Genomic DNA, 13,095 nt, shown 5'->3' with positions numbered 1-13,095 from the left:
CAATGAATCCAGATAATGGATCTGATGCAATCATTCAAATAATGCTTGTGAGTACTTGATAACATAGGGAAAAGCTTCAGATACAGTGTTGTAGAGAGAAAAAGGGCAAGGTGGAAAAAAATGTGGAAAGCATGACTTCAATCATGCATACAGATGCTTCCACTTTACACTTTTTTTGTTTTGTTTTGAGACAGGGTCTCGCTTCATCACTCAGGCTGGAGTGCAGTGGCACCATGATCTTGGCTCATGGTAGCCTTGACTTCCTGGGCTCAAGCAAGTCTCCCACCTCAGCCTCCTAAGTAGCTGGGACTACAGGCATGTGTCACCATACCCAGCTAAGTTTTTGTATTTTTGGTAGAGATGGGGTTTTGCCATGTTGCTCAGTCTGGTCTCAAACTCCTGAGCTCAAGTAATTCACCTTCCTTGGCCTCCTAAAGTGCTGGGATTACAGGCATGAGCCACCGCCTCTACTTTATACTTTCTTGTTGAAATAGACTGCATTACTGATTCCCCACCCATGCCCTCTTTTTGGATATCCGGCCCCTCCTTGAGTCTCTGGAAAGGGCAGGACTACACATCCAGGGAAAACTATGGAACTCCCACCCCACTGCTAGGCAGATCAGATTCTCTATCCTCTCATTGGAAATGACACAGAGGGTGCTCGATAGATTTTTTTGCAGATGAGCATCTGTATGGAAAGATCCAGTAACACTGGGACTAGGGCTACTGCCAGGGTAAGCCAAAGCCTCAGAGGCTGGAGGAGCCTGGTGTACATGCTGAATGTCCATCTGCAGAGCAAAGCACAAGCATGGAGCAGAAGTCCAGAGAAAGGCATGCGGGAGAGAAAAATAATCTCCCAGCCCAGTCCTTCCATGGTGTGGTCATATGTTGAGTTCTGTACTTTGATGTCTGTGAGATTGCCTATTGTATTCTTAATACAAATCCCTCTTACGCCAGCCAGAATAGGCTAAGATAAATGTAATGATTTGACTTGGCTGGAGTGCAGTGGTGTGATCACGGATCACTGCAGCCTCAACTTCCTGGGCTCAGGTGATCCTCCCACTTTAGACTCCTGAGTAGCTGGGACTACAGTCATGAGCCACCACACCCAGCTAATTTTTTTTGTATTTTTGTCATAAAAATATTATACTTTTCAGAAGAAATCATATATAATACACTGAAAATCAGTGATTGTTTTTCTTCTTTTTTTCTGTGAATGTGTAGGTGTTTGAGTCTCTTGTATTTTTTCTTTTACACAGGATATGGACTGTTTGAAAACTATTTCATTATCTTCATCATCACCATTCATTTCAGATGCTTCAGATTTTCCTCTCTCCAAAAATGTTGATGTGCAAACTGGTGTGGGGCCCTGGGTATCTGCAGTCTTCTCAGGAGAGTCAGGAGTGCCTAAAACTTCTTCTTCTTCTTACATAAAACCTGGCCTTTTGTAGATATCTGATGATTCATTTTTGAAATACTTTCCATTTTCTGTAAAATCAAAGAAGGAAAATCATAATCAATTCCTTTTTAAACTAATTTCTTCCAAAGCAATCTTTCTTTCTTTTTATTTTTATTTATTTTTTTTTGAGACGGAGTCTCGCTCTGTCACCCAGGCTAGAGTGCAGTGGCCGGATCTCAGCTCACTGCAAGCTCCGCCTCCCGGGTTTATGCCATTCTCCTGCCTCAGCCTCCCGAGTAGCTGGGACTACAGGCGCCCACCACCTCGCTCTGCTAGTTTTTTTTTTTTTGTATTTTTTAGTAGAGACGGGGTTTCACCGTGTTAGCCAGGATGGTCTCGATCTCTTGACCTCGTGATCCGCCCGTCTCGGCCTCCCAAAGTGCTGGGATTACAGGCTTGAGCCACCGCGCCCGGCCCTTTCTTTCTTTTTAAATTGCCCCTCCATCATTAGCTTTTGTGTAAGTGCCGATTCTGATTATACGTTTCACTGATGGATATGATGGCTGCTTAAATGGAATATCCCAGTCTTTAAAGAGTTCTTTCTGACTTTTTCAGGTGGCATGAAATGACACTCCGAGAGTCTTTCACCAAACAGGTAGTTGTTCATTGTTTTAGCAACTATCTTGGCAATATCCTCAGACTCACACTCCACACTTGCATAGCCTTTGCTATTTCCAGTCCTTTTCTTTCTGGATAGTCTGAACCTTGTAACAGTGCCACACTGAGAGAAATAGAATAGGATCAGGGTTTCGTTCAGTAGGTTAGAAAAGTGGCGCACATACACTACTCCAGGCCAAAGTTGTTCTTGTTTTTTTCCCCAGATTATGCACTTGCCAACCTGTGCCAGAACTCGAGCGATCTGCCTGCCCTGGACTCCCAAAGCCCTGGAATTATAGGCATGATCCACCGCACCCAGCCTTGACTTTGAAATGTATGTTGTACATCCAGTTAGCAGTAAACTCTGAGGGAACACCAAAGATGAGGAGGATGAGAGAAGAGATACCTCCAGTTAAAGGAATTAAGAAGAGATGCTTTTAAAAAGTTTTTAAAGGGTTTTAAAGCTCATGCCTGTAGTCACAGCATTTTGGGAGGCCGAAGTGGGTGAACTGCTTGAGACTAAAAGTTTGAGACCACCCAGGGCAACATGGCAAAACCCCATCTGTACAAAAAATACAATAAATTAGCTGGGCACAGTGGTGCCTGTGGTCCCAGCTACTCGCGAGGCTGAGGTGGGAGGTTAAGGCTGCAGTGAACTGAGATCCACCACTCCACTCCAGCCTGGGTGACAGAGTGAGACCTTGTCTTAAAAAAAAAAAAAAAATCACTGTTTTAGGGTTTTCTGGATGAAACCTCTGTTTCCATTAAAAAAAAAAAAATGTGGAGACAGTATGCATTACTGATTTAAAATCATAACCAGATGCTTAGAGTAAATAATTGTATCTATTATTTCAAAAACAAACCTCAGGATTATTAAAAGGTAGTTTTATTAGATTTTTTTTTAAGACGTGCTGATTCACTCAGGTCTGTCACTTTTCTTCTAAAAGCAGCAAATGCATTTAACATTTTACTGAGATCCTCAACAGCTGCCATTTGCTTTGTATAGCAAATTGTTTACAAAGTAACTTTTTTCCATTTTTGATATTTTCATGAAAATTATGTTCTTCAGTTTTAAAGCCCCATCCCTCTCCCAAAGAAAGATTAATAACTACCAAGTAATTAGTATTTAGGAAAATAACAACAACAACAACAACAATAACAACAAAAAACTCCATCTTTTAAACACTTCTGGAACATGGGTAAGGGTCCAAAGTCAAGACCTTCTGGGCCCAATGGAGGTGCTAGGCTGCCTCGGGACACCATCAGCACTTCCCCATCCACAACATCCTCAACAGGTGGGAGCTGTTCCACAAGCTCCCCTCTCTATTTCCTTTCCACCCTTGCTGTTGGGCCTCCCCTCTGAATCTGCATAACAAAGACAGCAGGGTCTTTAATACTGTTCCACTTTGTCAATGGAGACAGGATACTCTAGAAAACTGAGAGATTCCCTGGTCCAGTCTAGGGGAGGAAAAATTATGCAGTGTAGCATAGATGGTTTTACTTGTCCACTCAGACACACGCTCATACTTATTAGATGGATGTATCAGATGCTTCAAAAGTCCTAACGTGTAGTAGCACAAAGGTTGCTTGTAAAAAAGGTGTTGCAAAATGATAAAAATTTCTGCAGCAGTTCAAGCTCCTGATGACAAAGCTCGTTCTGATAAGTAGTTATTTTGACATGCACAGCAGCTTTGCCTATAAGTCCTGTGTTCCGAGGGTTTCATTTAGACTGCAGGAAGTTGGAATCCAAGTTTGAAAGGCTCTCTGCTGACAAAATGTGCTATATCCATCAATGGACTTCTACTCTGTAATGAAAGGAACAAACTATCAAAACATGTTATATTAAGGGAGGAGACCACCTCTCATATTGTCTTACGTCCAATTTCTGCTTCCAAAGAAAGAAGGAGTAAAAGCTAAAAGGCAGAAATGAACTCCACAGGCAGATAGCCTGCACACACCCTGGGCCTGGTAGTTAAAAATCAACCCCTCACCTAACTGCTTTTGGTATCTATAGATTCCAGGCATTGTATGGAAAAGCATTGTGAAAATCCCTGTCCTGTTCTGTTTCATTCCAATTGCCGATGCATGCAGCCCCCAGTCACGTACCCCCTGCTTGATCAATCGATGACAACCCTCCCACATGGACCCCCTTAGAGTTGTCAGCCCTTAAAAGGGACAATAATTGCTCACTCAAGGAACTTGGCTTTTGAGACGCAAGTCTGCTGAAGCTCCTAGCTGAATAAAGCTCCTTCCTTCTTTAACCCAGTGTCTGCAGGTTGTCTGCAGCTCGTCCTGCTACATTTCTTGGTTCCCTGACCGGGAAGTGAGGTGATTGGCAGATGGTTGAAGCAGCCCCTTAGGTGACTTAGGCCTGCCTTGGGGAGCATCCCTGCAGGGGATTCTGACCAGCTCTTTGGATCCAAAGAGCGCTGCCACGTAGGCAATTGCCTCAGAGGGACGCCTCACCAGAGCAGCTTGTGGCAGGCCCCTGTGGAGGATCAATGCAGTGGCTGAACACTGGGAAGGAACTGGCACTTGGAGTCCAGATATCTGAAACTTGGCAAAACTGGTCTTTGGAACTTGCCCACTCCTTTTGAGTGGAAGAATGGCCTGATCACCCACAGCATGCCTATACCGGCACTTTGGTTTTTGTTTTTGACTTGACTTGGATTGCTTGTTACTTTGGTTTTGGTTTTGACCTAGCTTGGATTTTTTGATACTCTGATTTTGGTTTTGAGTCTGGTTTGGTGTAAACTGTAAAAGTATGTGTATGCCCTTTTTACCCTTTCTTTGTTTTGTGGTGTACCTGTGGTGTGAGCATGGTGTTTTGTTTCAAGGAAACATGGGTCAGGCACAAAGTAAGCCCACCCCACAAGGAACTATGTTGAAAAATTTCAAGAAAGGATTTAAGGGAAATTACGGTGTTACTATGACACCAGGAAAATTTAGAACTTTGTGAGAAATAGACTGGCCAGCATTAGACGTGGGTTGGGCATCAGAAAGAAGCCTGGACAGGTCCCTTGTTTCAAAGGTATGGCACAAGGTAACCTGTAAGCCAGGGAGCCAGACCAGTTCCCATACATAGACACTTGGTTACAGCTGTTTTTAGATGCCCCCACAGTGATTGAGAGATCAGCAGCATAAGCAGCTGGAAGAGGCAAGGAAAGACCAGCAGAGAGAGAGAGAGGAAAGAAATAGACAGGAAAAGAGGCAAAGAAAGAGAGGAAGAGACAGAGAGACAAAGAGGGAGTCAAGGAGAGGGAGAGAGAGAAAGAGAGAGAGGCAGAGAGAGAGGAAGAGACAGAGGCAAAAGGAAAGTCAGAGAGGCAGAAAGTCAAAGGGAGTAAGAGAGAGAAAGAGAGAGATAAACAAGTAGTTAAGAAAAAAAAAGCGTACCCTATTCCTTTAAAAGACAAGGTAAATTTAAAACCTATAATTGATAATTAAAGGTATTCTCCATAACCCTATAACACTCCAATACCACTTTGTTGTCAGTGTAAACGAGGGCTTACCCTGAAAGCACTGAGGCCACTGATAACCCGTAGCCTTCCTATCAAAAAATCCTTAACCCAGTAACCCACGGATGGCCCAAATGCATTCGATGTGTAGCAGCAACTGCTTTGCTAACAGAAGAAAGTAGAAAAATAAGTTTTAGAGGAAACCTCCTTGTGAGCACACCTCACCAGTTCAGAAGTATCCTAAGTTAAAAAAAAAAAAAAAAAAAAAAAGGCAAAAAGGTAGCTCACTAACTTAAAAATCTTAAAGTAGGCCGGGCACGGTGGCTCACGCCTGTAATCCCAGCACTTTAGGAGGCTGAGGCGGGTGGATCACGAGGTCAGGAGATCGAGACTGTCCTGGCTAACACAGTGAAACCCCGTCTCTACTAAAGAATACAAAAAATTAGCCAGGCGTAGTGGCGAGCGCCTATAGTCCCAGCTTCTTGGGAGGCTGAGGCAGGAGAATGGCATGAACCCGGGAAGCGGAGCTTGCAGTGAGCCAAGATTGCGATGCTGCACTCCAGCCTGGGTGACAGAGTAAGACTCCGTCTCAAAAAAAAAAAAAAAAAAAAAAAAAAAATTAAAGTATAGGGCTATTCCATTTAAAAAAAAAAAAAAAGATAATTTAACATTAATCACTGAAAATTCCCTTAACCCAACAAGTTTCCTAACAGAGATCTAAATCTTAATTACCATACAAAGGTCCAACCAGACCTAGGAGGAACTCCCTTCAGGACAGGAGGATAGATGGTTCCTTCCAGGTAATAGAAGGGAAAAAAAAAAAAAATAAGCCATTTATACCAATTCTAAGTTAATTTGGACTAAACAAGGTCTTATTAATAGCAGAGGATAATTGAAATCCCAAACCTACAAGATTTTCAACAAAAGTAAAGTTTGCTAAAAGTTAACAGTGTAACATGTATTATAGTAAACTTCTAATCTTGTGGCCTTAGACAGTCTAGTCCACAGACACGAAAGTAGTTTGCTTTGGAAAAGAGTGATTATCATCTTTGAAAAAAAATAGGAAAAAATGGGGGCAAAATTTATGTAAAAGAATGCTGTATGGTAAATTCTTATCCTGAAATAAGTTAACTGGTTGTTTAAAGAAAGAAATGTTTGTAATAAGTCAGAAAGTTGAGACATGTCGAAGAATTGTCTGCAAAAGTCATGAAAAAAATGTATGCAAGAAATGTTGTATAATGTAAAAGTAATTAGGCCTCCTGAATGTAAAACTATTGAAAAAACAGTTTATGTGCAAGATGTGTAAGGAAAGTAAAATATACTTCTGGTAAAAAGATTATACAGAGGCATAAGAATGTGGATTTGTACCTACATTAAAAGGTTAAAAAAAAAAGGTTTGTTTTCAAGGTTTAAGCAAGTCTTAAAACATTGGTTGTAAAGCAAATTCTGGTGTAAACATATTAGCTAAAGTTAAAGGGGCATCATCCAGTTTTTCTGTGAACTGGACCTTAAAGTAAAAACACAACGGGTTTTTCTTAAAGCACTAACCTACTCTTTAACAAAAATTATAAAAGGTTAAAAAGAGTCTATAAAAATCTTACCTTATGGTCAGACATTAAAAATTGAATAAATATGTCTACAAAGTTTTATTAAAACTACGTTTTTCATTAATAACACACTAATATAAAGATGAAATTTAGCTTATCTGGTATAAAAATCATACAGAAAGCCTTGTCAAACATAAAACGGTGTCTGGCTTTCTTTGGTCTAAAAACTAATAAAAATAAGTGCTAAAGGAAATTTCTCAGTAAGAAGGCACCAAGGACTATAAAGTCCACTGCTGATGTCCCCACATTTAAAACAAAAGGTCAATTTCTCAAAAATTATATACTTGGTTTATCTTCCACTTTCCTTTCCCTCAAAACTAAAAGTCTTTTAACACATGTACCACACCTAAAATTTCCAGTAAACCAGCACCAGCCTGAAGATCACATTCTCATCAAAGGGTGGAAAGAAGGAAAACTCAAGCCAGCCTGGGAAGGACCCTATCTTGTGCTACCAAGCACTGAGACTGCTGTTCGTACAGCAAAAAAGGAATGGATTCATCACACCTGAGTCAAGAAAGTGCCAACCCCTCCAGAGTTGTGGGCCATAGCTCCAGGGGAAAACCCTACCAAACTAAAGCTAAGAAAAATTTAACTCTTTCATCTATTCTATTACTCTTTCTTCTTTCCTCACTGTATTGCTGATCATCTAGTTATTAACATAACCAAGTCAATTTCACCTAAAACTATTGCATTTAATGCTTGCTTTGTTATAACCTGTGGGGACTTGCCAAGTCAAAGACAGCTTTCTACTTCAGAAAAGTACTTCTGTCCCTCTTGATTCTCCTCAGACTAGGCATTATTAAGTTAGGACCATTTAATTTGAGGAGATTTCAATAAAGACCCCAGTGTCAACCAGAAGTCTTGCCCCCTGCCTCCCGCGATGTAGAACTTTTATCCCATAGTTGGTCCAATGTTCTGTGGACCACTAAAGAGCAAGGATGGACTGCCCCAACCAGTTTTTGTAATATCCTAAAATCATACATTCATTTTACTGGAGGATCATAGAAGTTAAAGACTTAAAACAAACCTTGACAATTAACACAGGATACCAAGATGGAAATGCCTGGTTGGAATAGATCAAATATTCTGTCCGCATGTTAAACAAAAGCAATTGTTATGCTTGTGCACATGGCAGACCAAAAGCCCAGATTGACCACTTTCCACTAAGGTGGCCCTCCAGTCAACCAGGTGTGGACTACATGGTAGCTCTTTTCCAGGATTCTACAGCCTGGAATAACAAGTTGTGCCAAGCTCTCTCTCTGCTATATCCCAAAGTTCAACACCCTGAGGGTCAGCCCCTGAGGGCCATCCCACTTCCATCTCCTGACACTAAGTTCACTTCATGTCTGTCAAGACAGGGAGGAAACATAACATTCCTTGGAGACCTGAAGGGATGCAGTGAGCTTAAGAATTTTCAAGAGCTTAGCAATAAGTTAGCCCTTGTTCATCCCTGAGCGAATGTGTGGTGGTATTGTGGTGGACCTTTACTGGACACTGCTGAATAACTGGAGTGGCACTTGTACTTTAGTCCAATTGGCTATCCCATTTACCCTGGTATTTCATCAACTAGAGGGAGGGTGGGTATTGGAAGAAGGATGGATCCGGTTATCGGACAGAAGAATAGCTGTGCCACAGCTGCTAGGAGCTGCAGTCATACTGGCTGTGTATGAGACCACCCACCTAGGCCAAGAGTCACTTGAAAAGTTGTTAAGCTGGTACTTCTACATCTCACGTCTGTCAACCCTCACCAAAACAGTGGCACAGCAGTGTGTCACCTCCCAGCAGCACACTGCTAGGCAAGGTCCAACTGTCCTGCCTGGCATACAGGCTTATAGAACAGCCCCCTTTGAAGATCTCCAAGTAGACTTCACCAAGATGTCCAAATGTGGAGATCTCATCCATAGGTTTGGACTGCTCTTATGAATTGGGTTGGACAATGGGCTGGTGTTTATGGCTGACTTGTTACAGAGGACAGCAAAGGTGATCGGGTATTGATCAAGGATTAGAACATAGCCCCCCTTGTGGCCACGTGAAAAGGACCCCAGACCATCATCTTGACCACTCCCACAGTTGTAAAAGTAAAAAGAATCCCAGCCTGGATCCACCACAGCCACGTGAAACTCACAGCACCTGAGACCTGGGAGGTGAGACCAAGCCCAAACAATCTCTGCAAAGTGACTCTGAAGAAGATGAGAAGCCCTGCTCCAGTCACATCCGGAAGCTGACTGGTCCATGCATGGCCAAAACATGAGGAAACTCACCATGGGACTTATTTTCCTTACATTTTGGACTTGTACAGTAAGGACTTCAAATGACCTTCCTCAAAATAAGGACTGTTCCCAGTGTATACATGAGGTCACTAAGGTAGGGCAAAAAGTTAAAACTGTCTTTTTGTTCTATAGATATTATAAATGTGCAGGAACTCTAATAGGGACTTGTTTGTATAATGTCACCCAGTACAAGGTATTTAGCCCAGGAAGTGACCAGCCTGATGTGTGTTATAACCCATCTGAGCCCCCTATGGTTACAGTTTTTAAAATAAAATTAAAAACAGCCATCTGCTGGGGTCTAGGCCATACTAAAATGAATCCATTTAGTAAATTCCCAAAGTTGCAAACCGTGTGGACCCACCCAGAGTCCCACCAGGACTGGACAGCCCCCACTGGATTATACTGGATATGCAGCCATAGAGCTTTTGCCAAATTACCCTACCAGTGGGCAGGTAGTTGTGTGATTGGCACTATTAAACCATCCTTCTTCCTACTGCCCATAAAAACAGGTGAACTCCTGGGCTTCCCTATCTATGCTTCCTACAAACAAACAAACAAACAAACAAAAACAAACAAAAAAAGCTATAGGTAATCAGAAAGACGATAAATGGCTCCCTAAAAAAGTCATACAATACTATGAGCCTGCTACTTGGTCACAAGACAGCTCGTGGGGATACCGGACACCCTTTATATGCTCAACCAAAGCATATGGTTACAAGCTGTCTTAGAGGCCAGGTGTGGCGGCTCACGCCTGTAATCCCAGCACCTTGGGAGGCTGAGGCGAGTGGATCGCGAGGTCAGGAGACCAAGACTATTGTGGCCAACATGATGAAACCCCATCTCTATTAAAAATACAAAAAATTAGCTGGGTGTTGTGGCAGGTGCCTGTGGTCCCAGCTACTGAGGAGGCTGAGGGAGGAGAATGGCGTGAACCCAGGAGGTGCAGGTTGCAGTGAACTGGGATGTGCCACTGCACTCCAGCCTTGGTGACAGAGCGAGACTCCATCTCAAAAAAAGAAAAAGAAAAAAAAAGAAATAATCACTAGTGAAACCGGCAGAGCCTTGACTATTCTGGGCCGGCAAGAAACTAAGATGAGAAATGCTATCTATCAAAATATATTGGCTCTCAACTACTTGCTAGCAGCTGAAGGAGGAGTCTGTGGGAAGTTTAACCTTACCAATTGCTGTCTATACATAGATGAACAAGAGCAAGTAGTTGAAGACTTAAAGATACGACAAAACTGGTACATGTGCCCATGCAAGTGTGGCATGTATTTAATCTGGGGCCATGTTTAGAAAATGGTTCCCAGTGCTAGGAGGATTTAAAACTTTTATAACAGAAATTATAATAGTAATAGGAACCTGCTTACTCCTCCCTTGTTTGCTACCTGTACTCCTTCAAATGATAAAAAGCTTCGTCACTACTTTAGTTCACCAAAATTCTTCAGCACAAGTGTACTATATAAATAACTATCAATCTGTCCTACAAGAAGACATGGGTCGTGAGGATAAAAGTGAGAGCTCTCACTTTGAGTGAAGTTCTCAAAGGGGGAATTAAGGGAGGAGACCACCCCTCATATTGTCTTATGCCCAATTTCTGCCTCCAAAGAAAGAAGTAAAAACAAAAAGGCAGAAATGAAATCCACAGGCAGATAGCCCAGCATGCGCCCTGGGCCTGGTAGTTAAAAATCAACCCCTCACCTAACTGCTTATGTTATCTATAGATTCCAGACATTGTATGGAAAAGCATTGTGAAAATCCCTGTCCTGTTCTGTTACATTCCAATTACTGGTGCATGCAGCCCTCAGTCACAACCCACTGCTTGCTCAATCGATCACGATCCTCTCACGCAGACAGCCTTAGAGTTGTAAGCCCTTAAAAGGGACAGGCATTGCTTACTTGGGGAGCTTGGCTTTTGAGATGCAAGTCTGCCAAAGCTCCCAGCTGAATAAAGCCCCTTCCTTCTTTAACACAGTATCTGAGGAGTTTTGTCTGTGGCTCGTCCTGCTACAATATGTCATGGAACAACCTCAAAAACATTAGCTAAGTAAAAAAGCCAGATATGAGACCACATATTGTATAATTCCATTGATTTGAAATGTCCAAAAAAGGCAAATTTATAGACAGAAATGGGCTGATTTACCTCAAGAGGCAGGGATTCAAGCTCTCTAGACTACATGTGATACACACATGAGAAAAAATAAGGAAAAGAAAAGAAATTTAAATATAAATAAATAAAAATAATACTTCTCCCTGATCATAAAGAAAATCACATTCTTTTTGTAATAATTTGGAATACAAACTATGAAGAAAAGTCTTTAATTTTGCCACTCAAAACATTCTGGTTTGTTGCTTTTTACACTTTTTTATGCATATAAACATTTTAAAAAGTAGAATCATTATATAGTCTTTTGTCACTATATTTTGGACATATTTCTATGGCAGTAAATCTATCCTTGGCATCATCATTTTTAATAGCTCGATATATATTAATTTAATCATTGCCACCCCAGAAGTAAATTTTCTTATACATATATTTTAATGGATTAGAGGAAGCATTTTTGGATTGAATTCATATAAATAGAATTTCTGGAGGAAAATAACATAAAACAGTTTTAGGGTTTTTAATAGAAATTTTCAAATTATCCTGTAGAAAAATTGGTTCAGTTTATACTCCCACCAACAGGGGCAGAGCTCCACATTCCCCCTTTCATTTGTACTCCTTACTGGTTTTTAAGCAGAAAATCTCATTGTTTTCATTACATTTATTTGCTTTCTAATGCTTTTGAATCTTTTTTTTTTTTTTTTTTTTTTTTGTGAGTCTTGCTCTGTCATCCAGGCTGGGCTACAGTGGCGTGATCTGATCTTGGCTCACTGCAACGTCTGCTTCCTGAGTTCAAGCTATTCTCCTACCTCAGCCTCCTGAGTAGATGGGATTATAGGTATCCACCACCACGCCTGGCTAATGTTTGTATATTTAGTACAGACATGGTTTCAACATGTTGGTCAGGCTGGTCTCACATTCCTGACCTCAGGTGATCCTCTGCCTTGGTCTCCCAAAGTTTTGGGATTATAGGCATGAGCCACCACACCCAGCCAGCACAGCTAACTTCTAATGAGACTACCTTAGACAAGTTACTTACTGTCTCTGAGCCTCCGTGTTCTCATCCATGAAATGGGTTTAATCACCCAAATTTGTTGAGATAATTAAAAGAGAGAATACCTGCAATGCAACAGCACCATGCTAACACAGCTAACTCATCAGTTTCAGTGCTGGTCTGTCCTCTCTCACCTCCGATTGCGAGGCCCCTTGCTGTCCTTTCACCACCAGCAGGAGTGTGTTCCCCCGGGAGGCTGCCATCAGTTGCAGGTTTCTTTGCTCTGTTTGGTATGTCCATTTCCCACGCACCCAAGCGATGGCCACTGGTTATGATACAGTGCTCTGACTTTAAGCTTTGAGTGCTCTGACTTTAAGCTTTGAGTGCCCAGGTGTGACCTATGGCCAGTCCCTGTCTGATCTGTGCCCCACTTTCTCATGTCCAAAATGAGGAGACAGTCAGCTCTCTCCAATGCCTTTCCTATGGCTTTAAGAGGAGGTATGTACTTCTCACTTGGAGGAGGGGCTGGCAAAACCACTTGAATTTTAATTTGAATTGAGGCATCTTGGCAGAGGTTGTAAAATGTCCTCTCACACCTGTACTACC

At 41.8% G+C, this 13,095-nt stretch overlaps 1 pseudogene; it reads right to left on the bottom strand.

Moving 5' to 3' along the window:
* Positions 1–1,153: 1,153 nt before the first annotated feature.
* Positions 1,154–12,789, bottom strand: LOC114679665 (MKI67 FHA domain-interacting nucleolar phosphoprotein-like; annotated as a pseudogene).
* Between the last annotated feature and the right edge of the window lie 306 nt (positions 12,790–13,095).

Source organism: Macaca mulatta, chromosome 7 (assembly GCF_049350105.2).
Source record: "Macaca mulatta isolate MMU2019108-1 chromosome 7, T2T-MMU8v2.0, whole genome shotgun sequence".
NCBI classification, from domain to species: domain Eukaryota; kingdom Metazoa; phylum Chordata; class Mammalia; order Primates; family Cercopithecidae; genus Macaca; species Macaca mulatta.
The sequence above is the reverse complement of the archived record's forward strand: the minus strand, read 5'-3'. Positions and strand labels throughout refer to the sequence as shown.